Genomic DNA, 19,447 nt, shown 5'->3' with positions numbered 1-19,447 from the left:
GATGGATATGCCATAAGAAGGATGAAGGTATATTACAAGATATGCTTCGTTTGTGAGATAATTCCTCCAGAAATATCCCGGCTTCCCGGAACCATTCGAGGAAGAGTGATCTGCGGAAGAGTGATCAAATCAGGGTTTTATATGCGAGACCTGCGATCACTTAGACATATACCAAATTAAAGAGCAACAACTTGCTGGCACTATAAAATAATGGCATCCAATTATGCAAGCATCCCTTTTATATGTTTATGCTTTATGCAATCATCCTTTTATATGTTTATATGTTTGGTATATGAGCGTTAATTGCTTTGAGGTAATTAGCACGTTTATTAAGTGGAGATCTCATAAGATGGAAACAGTTCGAATAAGAGACCAAATAAGATCCCAAGGAGATTGTCGCTGAGCGGAACTAATTGTCATCTCTCCGTTGCAGAAAACGGTTCGGAAACGTTTAAGATATGAGAATCACAACTAGCCATGTATCAACAAAGTGGGCTCGTCGTAATCAAATCTTCCGGCCAGTTTTGAGTTTCGACTCTTCACTGAAGGCGAACAGACGACATTGTCGAAATATTGTTGACAGCATTGAAACGAAAGATTGCGTTAAAGCTTCTGTCATATTTGATGTAATGATCTTAAGCTCGTGCAAAACTGGTTTAACCCTATTAGTGGCAGGCTCCTGGCTACCCCGATTAGTGGCAGGGGGGGGGGGCTGTTTACGACCCCCCCCCCTGATATCTCGGGATCTAACGGGCCGATTTTCAAAATTCAAACGGCATTCGGTTTCGCTCATCGTGATCTACATTTCTAAAAAATAAGAATTAAAAAATGTCAATAGGGGGGTAGAGGGGGGTAAAAACGGGCAAATTGCAGATACATTTTAGACTGTTTATCACGGCCAGGTTTCTGAACCAATCTTAACGCAACTTTTGCCGATCGATAGAGAATGAACCAGGAATTCACATGGATCCTAAAAATATCCATTTTCAAAAATCATAGGCGGATACAGATCATTGAGATTGGGGGTACACAAAAAGTATAGTAAATAAGGTTTTTGTTGGTACTGTTTCTAAAAAGGGTGGTAATGGTCTTGTTATGTTACAGTTTTCTTATGAGAGAACGACTACAATTGTATTGGTCATGCATAGGCGGTGTCAGGGCACCTATGTTGGGAGGTAAAACATAACCCCCTTTTTGGACGCCTGGATCCGCCAATTATAGCAAAAACGTGTCAAAAGAGGATGCACAATAACTGTAACTGTTATCACATGATACCTTTTATTCACTGTTCGTAAAACTGGTGCAGCATCGTGATCTTCGCCCAAATGACTCGCTTCACGAATAGGACCCCCCAATTCCCAGTGCTCTGGAGCCGCCCCTGGTAAAGTTATGAACTTGAAATTTTCAGGGAATGTGCCCAATTTAGTTTTAAGAAAAGTCAGAAAATTTCAGCATCGTAGCTTCAGCGGTTTCGGAGATATTCCCGAAAAACCTGAGGGGTGGATAAAAACAACCCCCCCTGCCACTAATAGGGTTATATGTGCATAAATATGCACAATTCACTTAAAAGTATTACTTGAAAATAGATGAAATCGTTACGGCAATATCATTTCGCAATAATCAGGTTCCAGTAGGAGCGCTTTATCATTAGTTGTCTTGCATAATCTGTTAAAGTACCAATCAACGATGTGATTCAGCGCATAAAGCGTTTGTTGGTCGTGTAATGTAATTAAACGGCAAAGGACTGAACCTGTTGATTTAGGCTCTTAATTCAGACCCTTGTAACCACATTGGATCAGTAACATAGCGTACCTGACTAGCGACATGGCGAGTGAACATAACAGGTTAGCTTATGAGCTAAGTCGGGATCAAGCGCTGCCCGGTCAAACTGCACTGACGGAGAGGCGAATTCACCCAGGACAGAGCAGTCGTGTCCACATACTACATAGGGAACAGTGCAGCGGTTCAATCTTTCCGCGATGGATAGTTTTGTTTTGAATGGGCGTGAGTGAACTATGGACAACACCTTACAGCAGAAAGCGATGCGATGCTGACATGCTCGCAGAGCTTCGCAACATATGCCTAAAACATGAACTGACGACATAGCAGCATCGCTGTTGGTCACATGCATTCTTCTCATACAGTGACTGGAAACATTCAGCATTGTCTCGTACACCTAAAAATACTGCAGGTTTTTGGATCAATCAGATCATCAGGTTCCATTACTTAGATTGCCAACTCCTTGGCATCTGGGTAAATGTCGGCGGCCGGCAGCAGCGCCGGCTCGACGCCGTTGGAGAGCGGCGAGTCGCCGCAGTGCGCCCTCGTCGAGTCGTCCTCGTCGGGCCAGTCGGCGGCCGCCTCCGGCGTCCAGTCGGGCGCGCCGCGCGCCGGCCCCACCACCGAGGCGTAGCTGGGCGGTCCGTCCGAGTCGGCGGCGCCCCTGCGGCCGGTGGTCGACACCCGGCGCCGCAGCGCCGGCTCCTCGGCCGGCAGCGGGTTCTCCACCACGTGCACGACCGGCGCCGGCGGCGGCGCACGGCCGGCCGCGCCCGAGGCCCGCTCTCATAAGGGCGCCGTGTTGTTGGGCCGCTGTCGGTGGTCGCCGTCCTCCTGGGGAACCACGGAGGTGGCGGTGGCCTGGGAGCCGGCCGCAGAGGACCCCTGCAGTTTCACGACCTCCGTCATTGCCAGCGCTGTGGAACAACCGAGCTGCAGTTAGAGATGTCGCTCAGCACACCGACACCGACAGTCATGTCGATTACGTCGAGTCTTTCGTGTCTTGTCAAGTGTCGAGTCATGCCAAACCAGTCATCGCATATTTTCAATGGCCAGCTTTGCCTATGCTTCCCACCGTCCTCTTATCAATAATCAGCAAAACGCGCGTCAAGTAGCCTGGCCTACGATCAGCAGCAACTGTGCAATGCTCATCAACGTTGTGAAATCCGATTATATGCAAGAAAGGTCAACTGGTCATACGCCCCGATCTCCATTTACTCTTTGGTGGACCAGTAACCACACTATCAATGTTTCTACCCAGGTGTGGCGTTGTTCCGGAACCCGGTCCGGCTCCGCCCCGAGAGACCCACGGCACCCTGCCCGTAACCTACAGTCACGTCAGACGGCAGTTGATGGCATTCTCCCGTGACACGCGGGGCCCACAGGCATGTCACAGGCGGGGCCCGAGCTGCCGACCGCTAACGTCTGGTGTCGCTCTGTGGCTCTCTGGATGCCAGCGGAAAACACCAGTGCAGCAAATTGTGACTTGTAATGTTTGTGATATCTTCAAAGCTAGGAAATGTGGTTGTTCTAGCTTGTAGGAGTCATAGAGTCATGTGCGCCTAGCCACGAAGAATCAAAAGTTGCTGAAAGTGCAGCACTCGATCACGATTCATGACAGTTTCAGAGCATACTTCATACTGCGGTGATTTATTATGTGTCAGGAATGGTGGAATCAAGTCTTCCAGTTGCGAGTTTCGACTTTCCACTGAACGTCAACAGATGTCTTTCACAGCATCTTAAAATATTAAAAAAAAAACTGTTTTCTGTCACCATCCAAATCTTTATAATGACTATAAAAAGATTTGGTCTTAATCCTACCTGGATAAGACAGTCTTAAGAAAAAAATGAGCGTCATTTGAAACAATCAAACACAGTCTGCGTGGCGCGTGCGATAAGGTTCAATAACTTGGATCAGTTGGACTCGGCGTAACTTTGGGGTTGGAATGGCCGTCACAAAGTTTAGTTGAAAAAGCGGATGACTGTCAGAAAGGCAGCCAGGGACATAAATAAGCTCAATCTGTCGTATCGCCCCGTTTAATTTAGGCTCATTTACAATCCATTAAAAAGATTACAATACTATTAAAATTTTATTCATCAAATCATAGACCTCTACAGTCTACATACCTACATAGGTATGTAGGTATGTACATAGGTATGTACATAGTTATGTAGAGGTCTATGATCAAATGTTCCATTCATAGACTGCTTGGCATCATCACCGGTATTATCATTTTCACGCAAAATGTAGCCCATTTCTGGCATTACAGAGGGACTGCGCTTGTATAGCCTCACAAGATGACATGACAGTAAAGACGTACCACCAGTTCCATGGCACACATTTCCTGGCGTCTGACTCACATTTCCAGTGCATCCCCCGGACACATTTCCTGCGGGTATTGTCGGGAGCGACAGCTGTCACCTGTGCGTGGCACGTGCAGTGACGGTACCACTACAGTCACGGGTCGTGCAGCGAGCCGGCACACAGCCGCCGTCAGTCCCGTGGGGCAGGGAGGCGCCTGCCACCGTCAGACCGCTCGTATGGGACATTGTTGCTGTTATCGACGAGCCAGCGCTGTCAGAGAGGCCCTCTGTTTACCTGCGCGTCGATTCGCTGTCGTTTGTGCATATCGGCCGGCCGACGCGTACTATATAGACTGAGTCATGTCGCAGTCTGTAGTGAATGGCAGGCGCGTCGCCGGTATAGGGCCGATGGCCGGTGGCAGCGAGCGGAGGGGGCTTAAAACCCTAGAACGCCTAGGGGGGGGGGGGTGTATCAACCCCCCCCCTGAGGTTTTTTCAAAGTGCACGCTAAACGGCTTGTCGTAGCGGGCTGAAATTTTCAATACCCTCTGGGGCAACCTTTGCGCATCTTTTGCCGAAAAAAAATTGATCGGGTCATGTCAGGTCACGGAGTTATGACGTCATAAGAGGTACAGCCTCCGGCCGGATTTTCACAAACTGAGTGCCAACGCCCGAGGTTTCCTGCCGGTGGTACGGACATCGGTTGATGGATCGTGATGAAACTTCCCATGCATGTTGGGGCAAGTATTGGCTATCATATGGTATAAGAAATTTGACCGGGTCAGGTCAGGTCACGGAGCTATGACGTCACAAGAGGAACAGCGTCCGGTACTATTTTTGAAAAGCGCCCGAACCACTATTTTGCTAATTCTTGTCACCTCAATGGGAATATGCAGCAATATTAGCTTCTATAGGGAGCAAATGGACCTCCCAAATCCAAAAATACAATCAGATTTCAAAAATTTAAATTTTGATTTTTCGAATTTCTGCCGCCGACTGTGACCTTGCCGACTTCCGGCGCTCCCAACGCGCCATTTTTAGAGCTACGGAAACGAAATACATACCAAACGATAGAGAATTGATCAAGGAACACGATAGTGAAGGTTTCAAGTCGATATCTCCCACCGTTTTGCCGCAATCGCCGCCGAAAGTTGAAAAAAGTCTATTTTTCCGAAAATTTGACCTTTGACCGGTCAAAAGTAGGTCAAATGTTGACCTAGGACCAAAAAATATACCACCAATCGTGAGATCTCGTTGAGAGCAATCCGTTGGTTTTTTCCGCTAAGCTCTACGACCTTCCGTTTCGAAACGCCAGGGGGGGGTGTCGTAACAACCCCCCTGGTCGTTCGTGTTATGAGAAATGGCCTGGTCGTGCGAGGGTTAAGGTGACGGCCGGCTACACGTACTTGTATAAAATTGCCTAAAATTCAATAACTATTGAAAGAAGAGCTACTTAAAATATAGGTTTCTAAGCCTTATTAATTGGTCGTCGTTGTAAAATATTGAAGCACACAACAACTCAACACAACAAAAATGCGATCGGTATGCAGTTTTGTTTACTCGTTAGGAGGACATTTCTCCATTACAATCACTCAGTTCTTCTCTCAATATACTCGTACATCTGGTGGCGTTCTTCCACCAATGTAAGATTAATGTAGTTTCTTCTCTCCTGGGTTTTCGCAAATAGGACGATATTGAAGACCATTTATTTTCCATCGCATTACTCTCCGACAATGGAAATATATTGTTGTTATTGGGTAAGCGAGACCACCCATCAATGTCAGGACCTGGCAAACACTAAATTAGGCAGCCTCCTCTAAATTCTGTTCGTTCTGCCGCTTTGTAACGGTTCCGCAACAACAACTCACGGTTCACAGCAAGAACAGTGCTGCACCAACGTTAGATAAATAGCATATCATTGCACAATACTGTTAAATCGAAATGAATATTTTTCATTTAAATTATGATACCTACTTATACTCCAGCTCCATGCTTCGCCAGTTAATTTCAACAATTTACAATTAGCAAAACATTGCCATCAACCTTCTGCATATTATGACAAAATGATTGAAACTTTTCATTACCCACGGTAAATATGGGTCCGTTCTGCATTCGATGGTCGTTTGAAACCCTAATGAGCTCAGACAACAAAGGAAAGCAGCTGGAGTCTCGGCTCTAAAGACATAACGAGCTCATACGCCACCCATTTCGTCACGGTAAAACACAAAGTAATTGGAATTGGTCACCATTGAGGACAGCAATCTTCATCAGAGGCATGTGTGCATCCCCAACCCTCTCAGCAGCTCAGATCATGCTAAATATGGCATGTTGATAGCAGTCATGTCAAAGGTCATGGGAATGGTAATTTTACATTGATATGAAAAAAATCCCGTGTAGTGGAATAAAGATAGATGTGGTTGCAAGGGATCGCGGCAATTATGATCAGCTTGGGGCATCATCGACCAGGCTAGGCGAGAGATCCACCATCAAGTAAAATAATTCCTTATTGAGACACAATTTTAAGGGTTCTAAAGCAAAAAAAGGGGTAAATAAGTAACTCTTCTGAGCGTTCTGGAATATGATAGTAAATCGTCCCACTTTAATTCAGCTCTGTCATAAAAAATCGCATCACAGCGTGAAGTCTTCCCATAAGCATCCAATAAGTTTACATCTCATTAGCGACGAGTAAATGACGTAACATGGCCCGTGAAAGCAGCATGGTTTGCCCATGAATAAAGCAAGGCTGAGCCCTGCAGCATCAATATCAATGCCTGCTTCTGAGTTCTGACCTATGCCCAATGATGCCGGCTGGTTGCTTTGAGATTGTAGTATATAAGTTGGTCACATGAGGAAAAAAACATTTCTTTCAACTTCAGCGCCTGAATGGACATCCAGAACCCGTTTTGGCATTCGCAAGCATCTATATTGTATTCTTCAGCGTACGTACTGCTGCCGTACCTGACTATATGCTCTTGTTAATTGAGGCGCGTCAGCTCCGTTATTTCATAGGTTTGTCAGACTTATAATTTACTTCACTGAACCACCAGCGATGTTGACAGCGACTCTCCCTGTGTCCCACACCACCACCCGACTGATGAACCCCGCCTGAAGAGGAAGTGTGAGTGGCGGACGGGAGAGCGAGAGAGCAAAGTCCGGGCGCCACTTCAGGCGGCCATCAGCGGCCTAATTAAAGCCGGCTCGTGCGGCGCGCCGGTCTCGGCGAGTAACTTATATGGGAGCCATCATTCCTCCCGGCCCTGGCTGACTGAACAGCAGAGATGGGAGAGGCGAGAGAGGGTGTAACAGAGAGAACGAACGGGACTGATAGCTGACGGAGCAGCGGAGATAGGAGAGACGAGAGAGGGCGAACGGAGAAAACGAACGGGACTGATCGGTGAATATAGGCAGCGGAGATGGCAGAGGCGAGAGAGGATGTAACGGAGAGAATGAACGGGATCGTTGACTGAATGAGCAACGGTACCTACTGGCTGCAGCAAAAGGTTGCATTTATAGCTGTTATCACCGTGCAATTTACAAGTTCACGTCTAATTACAAAGGTAGGCACGAAATATGAGAAACCACTGCTTCAAATACAAAATTGAATTCGGCTGATCTAAGTTTCACGAAGTTCAATGGATAAGATACTCAAAGGAATGTCCATAGAAAACTTGGTTGCGCTTTTAATAGCTCTGTAAGTTTAGTTATTAATTGCAATTAAAACCCTGTTCTGAGTTAATGAGCAGCACTGAGCAGCAATACCTCGTTCCCTCCGGGAACGTCGGTCGACCAGCCGCTGTCCGAACTAACTGTTCAACACGGCTCGACGCGCAGATATTGGCCGGTCCTGTTCCGTGTTAAACGTGCTCAACTTGGGTCATTGCCTGGTCATCACCAGAACTTGTAGACGTACGTGAATACTAAGCAACGATTCCCTGGAGCTTGGTGAAGTCCTGATATCAGGTGACGAAGAACAGTTTTGGTGAACCAGAAGTAATTGTGCAGATAATTGTACCTATCAAGCTAGTAATTGAACCAGATACAGGTCGGCAAGATGTTACATGGAGATAGCAAATAAATGATAACAAAAATAGCCAACGCTAGGTCTCTAATCTACCAAAACGACCCAGACGCTGTGGGATAGCTCTGTTGGGAATCTAATCGATATCTACATACTTCAACATTCTCTGATCACAGAGCACAGTTATGGACAATGATATTAGTTTGAAAAATGTCATCCAACGTCGGAACAGCTGACAAATGTTACAAACAAAATTGAGGGCTTCAAGGCTATCATTGATTATCATCTATATTACTATTTGTGGTGGCGTAGTTTCTGTCTGTTACCGAGGTCGCGACATGGTGCTGCGTAGCGCGGGCTACAGGTCACACCGTTGCACCTACCGCGCTGAAGTTTGCGCAACTCATAGAACAAGGATGGACAACGTGCCTTTGATGGGTCTCAGCACGATCGGATCGATAGCGAGCACGTGGCGCCTGCCCAAAAAGTGCAAATTCGCGTCATAGACTTTACATGTATAAATCAGCTTGCAAAAACGGGCGAAAATGGCTAAATTTGGCCGACCCGGGTTCGGTCCCCGTTCAATATTTCGGTAACCGTGCGCCCGATCGTCACGGGGAAAACAGCATCGTGTAGAGAATCAAACGGGCTATCGAATGGTGTGCGGTGCAGGGGATGGCACGCACCACGTGCACCTGTGTGGGCACTTTTGTTTGAAAGATCGACGCTTCGGACGGGTTTTTTATTTTATTTTATTTTCACGTGACCGTCAGACTGAGGGAGTTAAAACAATGCCTATTGGCAAGACAAATGTACCGCCTCTCATGGGAAAATTGTGAAAAGCTAATTGATCAAAAATAATGTGGAAAAAATCGCTGGACAACATGGTATTTGTCCATAATGTGCCACTAAATAATTACACGGGATTTGCTGCTTAACCTGATACGTTTGACAATTGAAAATGCTATCATTAGAAAGAGCATTCAATTCTCTCCAAGATCCAATCATCACGTTTGCATGACCAGCAACATTATTCTTAGAAATAAAATTGTTTCAAACCTCTCCAAAACCATTTTTAGCGAAAATTATCTACGCCTCTCATTTGTCACAAAACTACGCACCTATAGTTCGTTTTTTCTAAGTTCGACCCTCACTGTAAACATCTTTTTGAACATAGCACGAGAAATACTAGCTGAATTACTTAGAAAACTGGCTGGCGCACTTAAATTTCACAGACGATTAATGTGATTCAAAGTTATTTCTTCATGGCTCTTATTTCGCAGACTCCTAGCTCATATTTACCAATATATACAACCCCACAGGGATAGGCGACTTGTCAGAAATTATAACTGAACGAATCAATAAATCGCACGGTGTTTCACAGATAGCTATATCATTGGTGTTAAAAACTTATTTGGAAAATATTATTCATATCTCCAGCAGGGGGTGTCGAAGTCTAGTAGGAAAATCTGGCAAATTCCCTGCGTGACGTCACGTCGGGGATGACCGACGGCACCTTGCACTGAAAGATACGGCAGAACGGCTATTTTTGAAAAATGATTAAAAATACTTTTGTGCTGTTATGACGCATAAAACGCTTATCAGCATGTTCCTCATCATGTGATAAAGGCATATCTGTGGTCGAAAATAGCTGAGCCCCTCCCAATTTCCAACCACCGACCTCATAAGCAAAGGATGTAAGCGTGATCCTTAAGGGCGATTTTCCTATACATATCCGTACATATGCGACCTTATGGAAATCGGTAGTGTGGCGATTGGCGACGCGCGCGACATCTGTGTGGCGACCAAGTGGCGACTGTGGCGACACCTGGTGGCTGCTTTTCTGCTGTGTGTAGGCATTGGGGTTTTGCCAGATGTGGTTCCTACTGCTACACCACTATGTTGACCCAATACTAGAAAAGTTATTTTGTTGAATGGTTTTTAGATAATTCACTACCTTTCAGCTCTGCCAATGTCGACTAAGAAAAACGCCGTCCGCTCACAAACGTTACGTGCTATCAAAATCTCTTCCCCTGGTCTACCACGAGCCCGTAGCCTTAAACTCATCCATGACCTATTCACAAAGAACGGCTACCCGCCCCACTTAGTTAGCAGGCTCCAACACGAAGCCCAACGTGATAACCGCCTAAGGCCGACTAGATCGGGCTCTGCCCCCGTCTATCTTGCGCTTCCATTCATTGATGATGCACTCAGCCACAGGATTGAGGGTATCATTAGGGCTAGTCACCTCAACCTGAAAGTTGCATGGAAAGGAGGTCCCAACCTGAAACAAAAACTAGTGCGGGCGGCCTACCAACCAGCACCCTGCCCAGGTGGGGGCAGGAAGTGTCCATGCTGTGAGGCAGGGTTGCGTGGGAGATGTCATGAAAAGAATGTGGTGTACCAGATGGAATGTCAACTGTGCGCACAAGGCGAGTCTGTGTATGTCGGTGAAACACGCCGATCTGTCAGGCTTAGATATAATGAACACATGAGAGATGCAAAAAACAACAAACTAGACACCCCTTTTGGCCTTCACCAAACGAAACACTCTGTGCAACTGGACTGCTCAAACGTCTCAATCAAGATTCTGCATGTGTCAAAAGACGGCCCAGATAGAAAAATTTGGGAATCCATTTTTATTCGCGAACTTCAACCCACTCTTAACACGCAAACCTCGTCTTGGCCTATCATCTGAGTGGTCATTATATCTAAACTGACTGACCGTGGAAACTTGTGTGCGCGGGTGTGCGCCGTGCGGTTGTGCTGTTGTACACTTCTGTTATCGTATGCATGCATGTACTTACCTCATATATGCTTATCTCCATATTTTTAATGTTGGTCGGGGGGTCGGGACCCATTATTGATGATGTACCCACGATATATACTATCTCCGCTGAACGTATGACTCATGTTTTCGACATGACTATCTTGTTCTGCACTTCAAGATAAATCTTTTATGTCTCTGTAAGTTTTGCATAGATGCGTTTTTAAAGAGTAGCTGGGAAGTGCGTGTGTGATTTCTGCATGTTCGTACCAATTCGAATTTTCTGTTCCATGCAAGTTTGTGACGAAAATGATCTAAATAATACATAACGGTTGATAAAGGCGCAAAGCCGAAAGCTCCCGAAACTGTATTTTGTCTTTTTGAAATTTTATATCTTTTGGCTAATATGAGAGTAAGGTTAATATCTCTTATTATATTAAAGGTTATTTTGCTAGTAAAAGGCAAGCAAATTGAAAGTTGATTTATAAAATTGCTTATAAATGATTACGAGATAATAATAAAGAAATTTTGATTGAATAATTATTTAAATAATCAACCGTGAAACTATATTCTGGTAGGTTTAGTAGAAATAAGTCCGTGCAACCTTGTATTTAGGGCCTTGATCTCCAGTACGCATGTTTATTAATACCACCCAGAAATGACAAACAAAGCCTCTGATTGGCCAGTTTTGGCTGACAGACGCAGAATATTTGTCAGCAATAGAATACTATGCTTTAGCACGTTTTCAATAATGACGCATCCGTTACATTTACAGGTTAGGGCAGCTAAAATATTATGTTGGATCTAACATGTTAAATATAACACTTTTGGAAGCCCGTAGAGATTGTTTCTGGTGAGTTAGGTGTTACAAAGTATTAAAAGAAATGATTGTTATCTGTTAAATAAAGAACAAAAGCTTTTAGCTACTAACATCCGCCTGACAGTCTCCAGAATCCTGCGTACGGGGACACCGCAGTCTCTGTTTCTTATGCTATCGCAATGGGGAAAAATTGAAATTTTAAATGAGTCAGTATCGTGTTAAGAAGTACTGATGCTTTCAAAACTAAATGCCTTTCAATTAAAATTCCAGAATATCCTTTCGCGGAAATAGCCCTTCTCAGCCTGTCTCTAACGCTACAAGTCTGAACAGTGAGCGTCTCATGCGTTGCTCACGTATCGCGATAAAAAGGACGGTGTCATATGATCAAATGAACTTTTCTTATGCATAGAGCATTTGAAACCTCACACCAAACGCCTCCCTTCCTTGTTTTCCACTGCTGCCTTTCACATACCTTACCTAGTACCTACCCAATGACCGTTCCAGCTCGACGTTCCTTATCGACTGCCTCACATTCAACGGCCATATCCCACCTACGCTGAAAACCAATCGGAGGCACTTTCAATCGTCCCTTGAATAAAATTGCTACCTACACGCATTTAGAGGAGAACGAGGCCCAGAAAAGGCGTGCATAAAACGATCGGTTTCGGCCCCCATGGAATAAGCCAGGAGGTAAAATCATATTGATTGAAGAACATTTTCGAGGAAATGATATCTATCAGATATTACTTTGCAAAGGTATTGTGAACATAACGTCCGCGTATCGCAGCTCTGAATCTGCTGGTGTCAGTCCCATCCAGCAGCCACCGGACCACTGCCCCGCCGCCTGCCGTTCGCTGATCATACAGGCCGGCTGTCCCAGTGTCTCATCAAACGATCACAGCTGACTTATTATTTATAAAATGCCAAACAAAAACAGACACCCAATATTATAGATCACGCCAGCTCTTTCAGTCATGCGCGTGGAGATATATCGGTAGTTTTCCTATCACAGATCACACTGAACAGAGGAAAAGCGTACACACGCAGCAATAAATAATACATTATCAAGTACACCGATCGATGCATCGTGGAATACACCGAAAAAAATACATCACTGCTTTAACGTTCCCCAGGTGGGTGGGCCGTGGGGGCGTTTTTGGCCACACCTGACAATTTTTTGCTTGCATAGATAAAACGACACGAAACTTAGTATAGCTTATGTATAATGCATCGATTCGCATCAATTGTGAAAAAAGTAACCCCATGTCACCTAAGGTCAGGTCAGGTCACCATGAAGTAGAAGTTTGAAACTCGAGCTATTGCATGAGAGAATCAGTACCAACATCTTGAATATCTTTAATTTTGATATCGGTGGTGACCTAGGGTCAGGTCAACTTTGCGACGTCTCCAGTTTCAGTCAGTATGAGGAACTCGAAAGACGAAATGTTCTGCTTTTGAAACAAAAGCACTCAAACATCGGGATCTATCGTATGCTCCTGAGGTCATCTCAGGTCATGTAACGCCTCCCAAGTCCCAACAGTTTATTTTTGTACATCGATTTTAGATGGAACGTGGCCAGAGCGCTAAAAGCATCATAATCATAGGCGGCGGAACAGGCCGAGGGCACCGGGGCACCGTGCCCCCTTTGATTTTGGCATTTTAACATTAGCCCTATGGCCGTTGCATGGAAAGAATGAGACCAAAAGTCGGCAATGCCCCCTCGATTGAAGGTGTTCCGCCGCTACTGATGTTAATCTCAATTTCAATGTAACGAATCAATGACATGCAAAATGGCATTTTCTGTGACATTGACCTGAGGTCAAATTTATTAAGCTGACCTTGTTAGGCCAAGAAGACGAGAGAAACGCAGTGCCGGTAAAATCAACGTAATAAAAGGTTGGTATCAGTTTAAAATTTCTTTAAAGAAAAGACGACTTCCGAAGCAAGCCGATTGTTCAGTTTTTGCCCTTTGGAGGCTTAACCCTAGTTGACCTTAGCTCAAATCTGAGAACCTGAAAGATTTTCGAAAGAGCTATCGAATTCGCTTTTCCGCGGCGCTGTAGCTTCTTTGGTTCCCGAATTATGAACCAATTTGTGAAGTTGTCAAAATCGGGGGCCAAAATTCGTCATCATTTTACTTTTGGTGACCTCCAGTGACCTCAGCGATGACCTGATAAAAAATGACCTGTATGATTCTGAAGAAAAATAGCGATCTATAGATTGATTTTACTGCGTCTTTCCAGCTTTGCTACATTCCAAGATAACCTAGTGTGGCCGAATACACCCCCCCCCCCCCCCAAGTTGGCTGAGGGCCACCCGGGCGCAGGTTAATAACATGGCGCAACAGGTTTTGTTATCAACTTGTCCTTTTCACACATAGGCGACACTAGATATCACAGCCAACGCCTATCACCAAACTGGTGGTAGGCTTTGGCCAGCGATCGCCGATCGGGGCCAACGCGGGCTCTTACTCGTCCACAATCAGCAAGAATGATGAACTACAGCTGCTCCAGACCGGCCACTTCAATCCAGCGTGTAATCTTCAGTCCACATCAGAACCACTAGTGAAACTCTACTGAGTGGGCCAACTGCACTGCATCTTTGACCTCCTTTGCAGCTCTGGCTTTTCAGAATTTGAACAGCCTTCTCTTTCCCACCCTTCTGTGCTGATGAATGATGATCCTTTGGAAACCTGGAAAAAGACAGTACAGACTCAGGGAGATGAAACTGTTTTGCTATGGGTCTGTTCCAGTCGCACTTCCTAACACATCTAAACTCCTCAAAGAGCAAGATAGAGGAGGTTGGAGCAGGGCCCTTCTTGGCTTTGTAGGGGCGAAAGCTGCCACTGGAACAGGGAAGCAATCTTGGAGGAGTTAAGAGGTGTTAGGAAGTGCGACTGGAACAGACCCTATGACAATGTCTGTGCATAGAGCAAGCAGATGGTAGAAGTGGTCAATTGGTGAGTGGAACAAATGCAAATGTCAGGAAAGCAGTCATATTTTGTGATAGACATGATGCAGATGTTGGCCAAGCTGACAAGGCAGATATAATTACCAGCTTGTTATACTAGTCTATAACTCATCATATTTTCATGTTTAACAGAGGGAATATAATGTAAAAAAGTCTTAGCCAGATGAAAGTAGATAATATAAGTTCTATAGAAAAATGTTTATGTAAGTAATGTAGGATTTGTGGTTTTTAGAGGCTAGGTAAATGTGTTCCCTGTTCAACAATTCTTCAGCATTCAGACATTGATGTTAATGTACAATGTACATGCATCAACATACCTGTTGTGAAGTGATTCTGGGCTGCTTTCCTGAGCAGTTGATGGCCACCACTGGAATCTTAAAAACACAGCTAATTTTTTTCCATTTTGTTAACTATGACTGAGGATCTTCTGTGCTGAAAGAGAGATAGACATCAGCTGATAGACATTGTACAATGTGCAACTCGTTTGTGAAACAAGATCAATTCCATTCAATTCCATTCCAAAAAATTAGGTCGTAGGATAATGGTGACATGAATGAATTTCAGTTTTCACGTTTCACCAGTCCAGGCACCTGGTGACAAAATGAAATATTGTAGGAGGTATCAATGATAATGTTTCTGGTAGAAAATGCAGGCATTTTAGAATTCAGTTGAAGCTTTAGATGGAGGATTTTTGGAAAATATTTGCCACAAATAACATTGGAATCTCAGAAACAAAAATCAAATCTTACTTGATGTCAAAAACAAATCAAACTAGCTTTTATAAAATGTATGCACTCATGTAATCTTAACATGTAAAATGTGAGCTAAAACTTGTTTTACACTAAACCTGCTAAGCTAAGAAAAAAAGATAAATATGAGAAGCCCAAAACAAGTTATTGAAAATATAAACACAGGTAACGTTACAACAAAACTGAGTCAAAACACTCAAAACTAAGTGTTTCAATGAACGCAAGATTAATGTGTGTCACAGAAGCAGCTGTCCACTGTAAAGCAGAGTGGGCACAGCATGGTGAAAGCAGGAAGTGGTGCACAAAACTGAATTAAGAAGAGTGCCCGACTAACTGTATCTACATCCCTTTACATGTAGGTACTTGCAAAAACATGCCTGTAATACCTTATGCCTAGATACATAAAGATGAAAATGTGTTGTGTCTGTGTGCCTGGTTAGTGGCATGACGTGACATGACTATTATCAATACCTGACAGTACAATTATCATGATATTATCATTATTGCAATTGTAATAAATAATTATCAATTGAACTTTTCTTCTCACTTTATATAGCCAAAATACCTGAGATTTTTTAAAGGGACCCTCCCACCTTCAAAAAAGTTAATGAATTGGCATGAAAGTGATGTCCCTTGGTTCAGAAAGAGCGAAAACGAATATCTACCAAATTTCACCGAAAAATATTCACTGGTTTTCAAGATATTAGGCTTTTACTTTTGTTTACTTTTTGGGATCTCCCCTGTTACTAGCGACTTTATTTGGAAGCAATAATTTGGCAGCCTTAAAGTGCGGCAGACGTTGCGCGCAAAGCAGCGTATACCACCACGTGTTAACGATGGTTTTAGTCTAAGATTTAAAAATCGTTAGATCTCCGCTAACGTCACAAATTCTAAGGGGGCATTCCAATGCATTAGCCCCTTAGAATCCAAAAACTGCAAGTTTGAAATTCCATATCTTCGAATTAAAGCATTTTTCGATGTTGTGAGTGCCCAAACCGGTATTTGCAGGCCATGGCCACCAATTTGGCTATCTCAACTCAAAACTAATGTTAAGGTGGGAGTGTCCCTTTAATTAAGTTCAGCGTTATGAGGAAAATCATAGTTAATACTGTATGAGTCATTTGACCTTATCCTCAATACTTCAAGTAAACTGTAATGGCAAAAATACAATACAAAAGCGATATATTTCGAGCACTGCTCTTTCTCAATCGGTTCGGAAGCTAGTATAAATGCAGAACACGTCTCACTTCAAAGTAGCATTTCGTCACATTTGCCGCTTAGCCCGAAATATCATCTATCGCGTGACAACTACATAAATTGCTCTCCCATACCAAAGCACACGATATATTACCCTACATTTGAACACTGGTATGAATACCCATAGTATAAGTTTCACGTATTCACGCTCAAGTTGTCTGTCACCCTACATAATCACCTCCAACTATGCAAGAATTTGCCATGACACTGTGTTGTAGTTGATTTTGGGCCTATGTTCACGAATTCTAATGGATTCTGTAATTTTCCTGTCTGCTTCATCTCTACAAACATTCATGATACGAGCCGTTAATCTGGTGTCATCTGGACAGCTTGACGGATGTTTTTGCACTACATGGTCCCCGAGGGGCGTGCCGGCCTCCTTGTTGATTCCACTTCTGAGATGCTCGTTGTAGCGCAGCCTAACTGGTCTACTCGTCTCCCCAATATAAGTATCTCCACATTCACAAGTGAGCTCGTACACCACGTTTTTAGTCCCACATTTGTCTTTTAAGCCCGCATGGCAGCAGTGACAGCGCCGCAGTCCCGACGGACATGGCGCTGTCTCCAGGCGTGTCCTAACGAGCCGTCTTTTTAATGTGTTTTCGTTAGTCCATGCTATTTCAATTGGCAGGCCGGAACTTCGCACTGCGCCCTTCACCTGTGCCGCCATTTTGTCGCTGATGAAGGGCAGTCTGAGGTATGTTGTCCTCTTGATCTTCCCTATCCCTCCTTTGTGTTGTCGTCTTCTTTCCCGCTCTTCTCTTCTTCTTCCATTTCTCTCTCTGCTTGCTTCTCTTCCGAAAGTCCTCCATTATCGGCATTAGCGGCATCAATTATCTTACCTTATGACTCAGCACATGCGATGTCAACCAAGAGAGCCGTACTGAAGTCACAGATCATCAGGGCACTCAGAATAGGCTCCAACCAAGAAGCGCGACGGAGAGGCATCGATAAGATGAGGCAGCTCTTCACTGAGAACGGATATCCAATCAGAATGGTGGAAGAATGTATAAGGAGAGAATGGAGGACTTTCGGAAGAGAAGCAAGCAGAGAGAGAAATGGAAGAAGAAGAGAAGAGCGGGAAAGAAGACGACAACACAAAGGAGGGATAGGGAAGATCAAGAGGACAACATACCTCAGACTGCCCTTCATCAGCGACAAAATGGCGGCACAGGTGAAGGGCGCAGTGCGAAGTTCCGGCCTGCCAATTGAAATAGCATGGACTAACGAAAACACATTAAAAAGACGGCTCGTTAGGACACGCCTGGAGACAGCGCCATGTCCCTCGGGACTGCGGCGCTGTCACTGCTGCCATGCGGGCTTAAAAGACAAATGTGGGACTAAAAACGTGGTGTACGAGCTCACTTGTGAATGTGGAGATACTTATATTGGGGAGACGAGTAGACCAGTTAGGCTGCGCTACAACGAGCATCTCAGAAGTGGAATCAACAAGGAGGCCGGCACGCCCCTCGGGGACCATGTAGTGCAAAAACATCCGTCAAGCTGTCCAGATGACACCAGATTAACGGCTCGTATCATGAATGTTTGTAGAGATGAAGCAGACAGGAAAATTACAGAATCCATTAGAATTCGTGAACATAGGCCCAAAATCAACTACAACACAGTGTCATGGCAAATTCTTGCATAGTTGGAGGTGATTATGTAGGGTGACAGACAACTTGAGCGTGAATACGTGAAACTTATACTATGGGTATTCATACCAGTGTTCAAATGTAGGGTAATATATCGTGTGCTTTGGTATGGGAGAGCAATTTATGTAGTTGTCACGCGATAGATGATATTTCGGGCTAAGCGGCAAATGTGACGAAATGCTACTTTGAAGTGAGACGTGTTCTGCATTTATACTAGCTTCCGAACCGATTGAGAAAGAGCAGTGCTCGAAATATATCGCTTTTGTATTGTATTTTTGCCATTACAGTTTACTTAAAGTATTGAGGATAAGGTCAAATGACTCATACAGTGTCCCTTTAATATCAAGTTTGCGTACTCCAAAATCGTAACTTCTGCTTCCTCCAGTACTTTATAAGTTTGCGCAAGGCTATTATCCATTAGATGTAGGGACGATCATGACCACTTGACTAAAAAATGGTTCACTTGGTTCTTACAAGCCTGTTAACTCACTACACAAGGGGAGGGAGCACTGCAAAAGGGTGTGGAAATCGCCACATTTGTCTCATGATGTTTGATGCATAAATCGGTATCAAAATATCGTCGTATTAGTATGCAAGGTCACCAAAGAATGAGCCAACGTTATTTATCAAATATCAAAGCAAATTGGCAATATCTAGCACAACGAAACACATAATTCAACACCTAACGATGCCGGCCGAGTCCCCGATACCAACATGGCGACCGCTCAAGTCCAACTGGCCGGCAACTGGCCAATCAGGGAGCTTGTTTGTCATTTCTGGGTGGGATTAAAAAACATGCCTCCAGTACAATGTGCGCTAACCAGTTTTCTAAGTAATTCAGCTAGCAATTCTCGTGCTATGTTCAAAAAGATGTTTACAGTGAGGGTCGAACTTAGAAAAAACGAACTATAAATTATAAAACAAATTTGACATGTTTTCTTAAGTAGAAAGCAAGTGCTTATCAGACACGGGCACCTCGATGCGATGGATACCTATTCTTTCCAAACCAAATCGTTTAGCCGTCAAAAGGCAATCGACCGAAATGGATGGATAACCCAACCGACACAAGAACAACCGAACACCCGCCGATCGAAAATACCCCTTTTCGCGTTGCGGAGCACGCGGGTCACC

The 19,447-nt window shown here is 44.4% G+C and overlaps 1 long non-coding RNA gene across 3 annotated transcripts; it reads right to left on the bottom strand.

Annotated features, from left to right (window-relative positions):
• Positions 1 to 12,588: 12,588 nt before the first annotated feature.
• On the bottom strand, positions 12,589 to 19,028 carry LOC122376272. 3 transcript variants are annotated; one of them, XR_006255577.1, is made up of 3 exons: positions 18,999 to 19,028; positions 14,976 to 15,090; positions 12,589 to 14,380 (listed from the first exon to the last, which is right to left on the bottom strand). It is a non-coding gene; the product is annotated as an uncharacterized LOC122376272 (long non-coding RNA). The 3 variants fall into 3 exon arrangements; XR_006255578.1 differs by having other exon boundaries at positions 19,004 to 19,028; XR_006255579.1 differs by lacking the exon at positions 18,999 to 19,028 and adding an exon at positions 18,807 to 18,825.
• Positions 19,029 to 19,447: the final 419 nt, after the last annotated feature.

Source organism: Amphibalanus amphitrite, unplaced genomic scaffold (genome assembly GCF_019059575.1).
Source record: "Amphibalanus amphitrite isolate SeventyFive unplaced genomic scaffold, NRLGWU_Aamphi_draft 002078F_arrow, whole genome shotgun sequence".
Lineage (NCBI taxonomy): Eukaryota > Metazoa > Arthropoda > Thecostraca > Balanomorpha > Balanidae > Amphibalanus > Amphibalanus amphitrite.
Note: the sequence above shows the minus strand (reverse complement) of the source record. Positions and strands in the feature narration are given on the sequence as shown.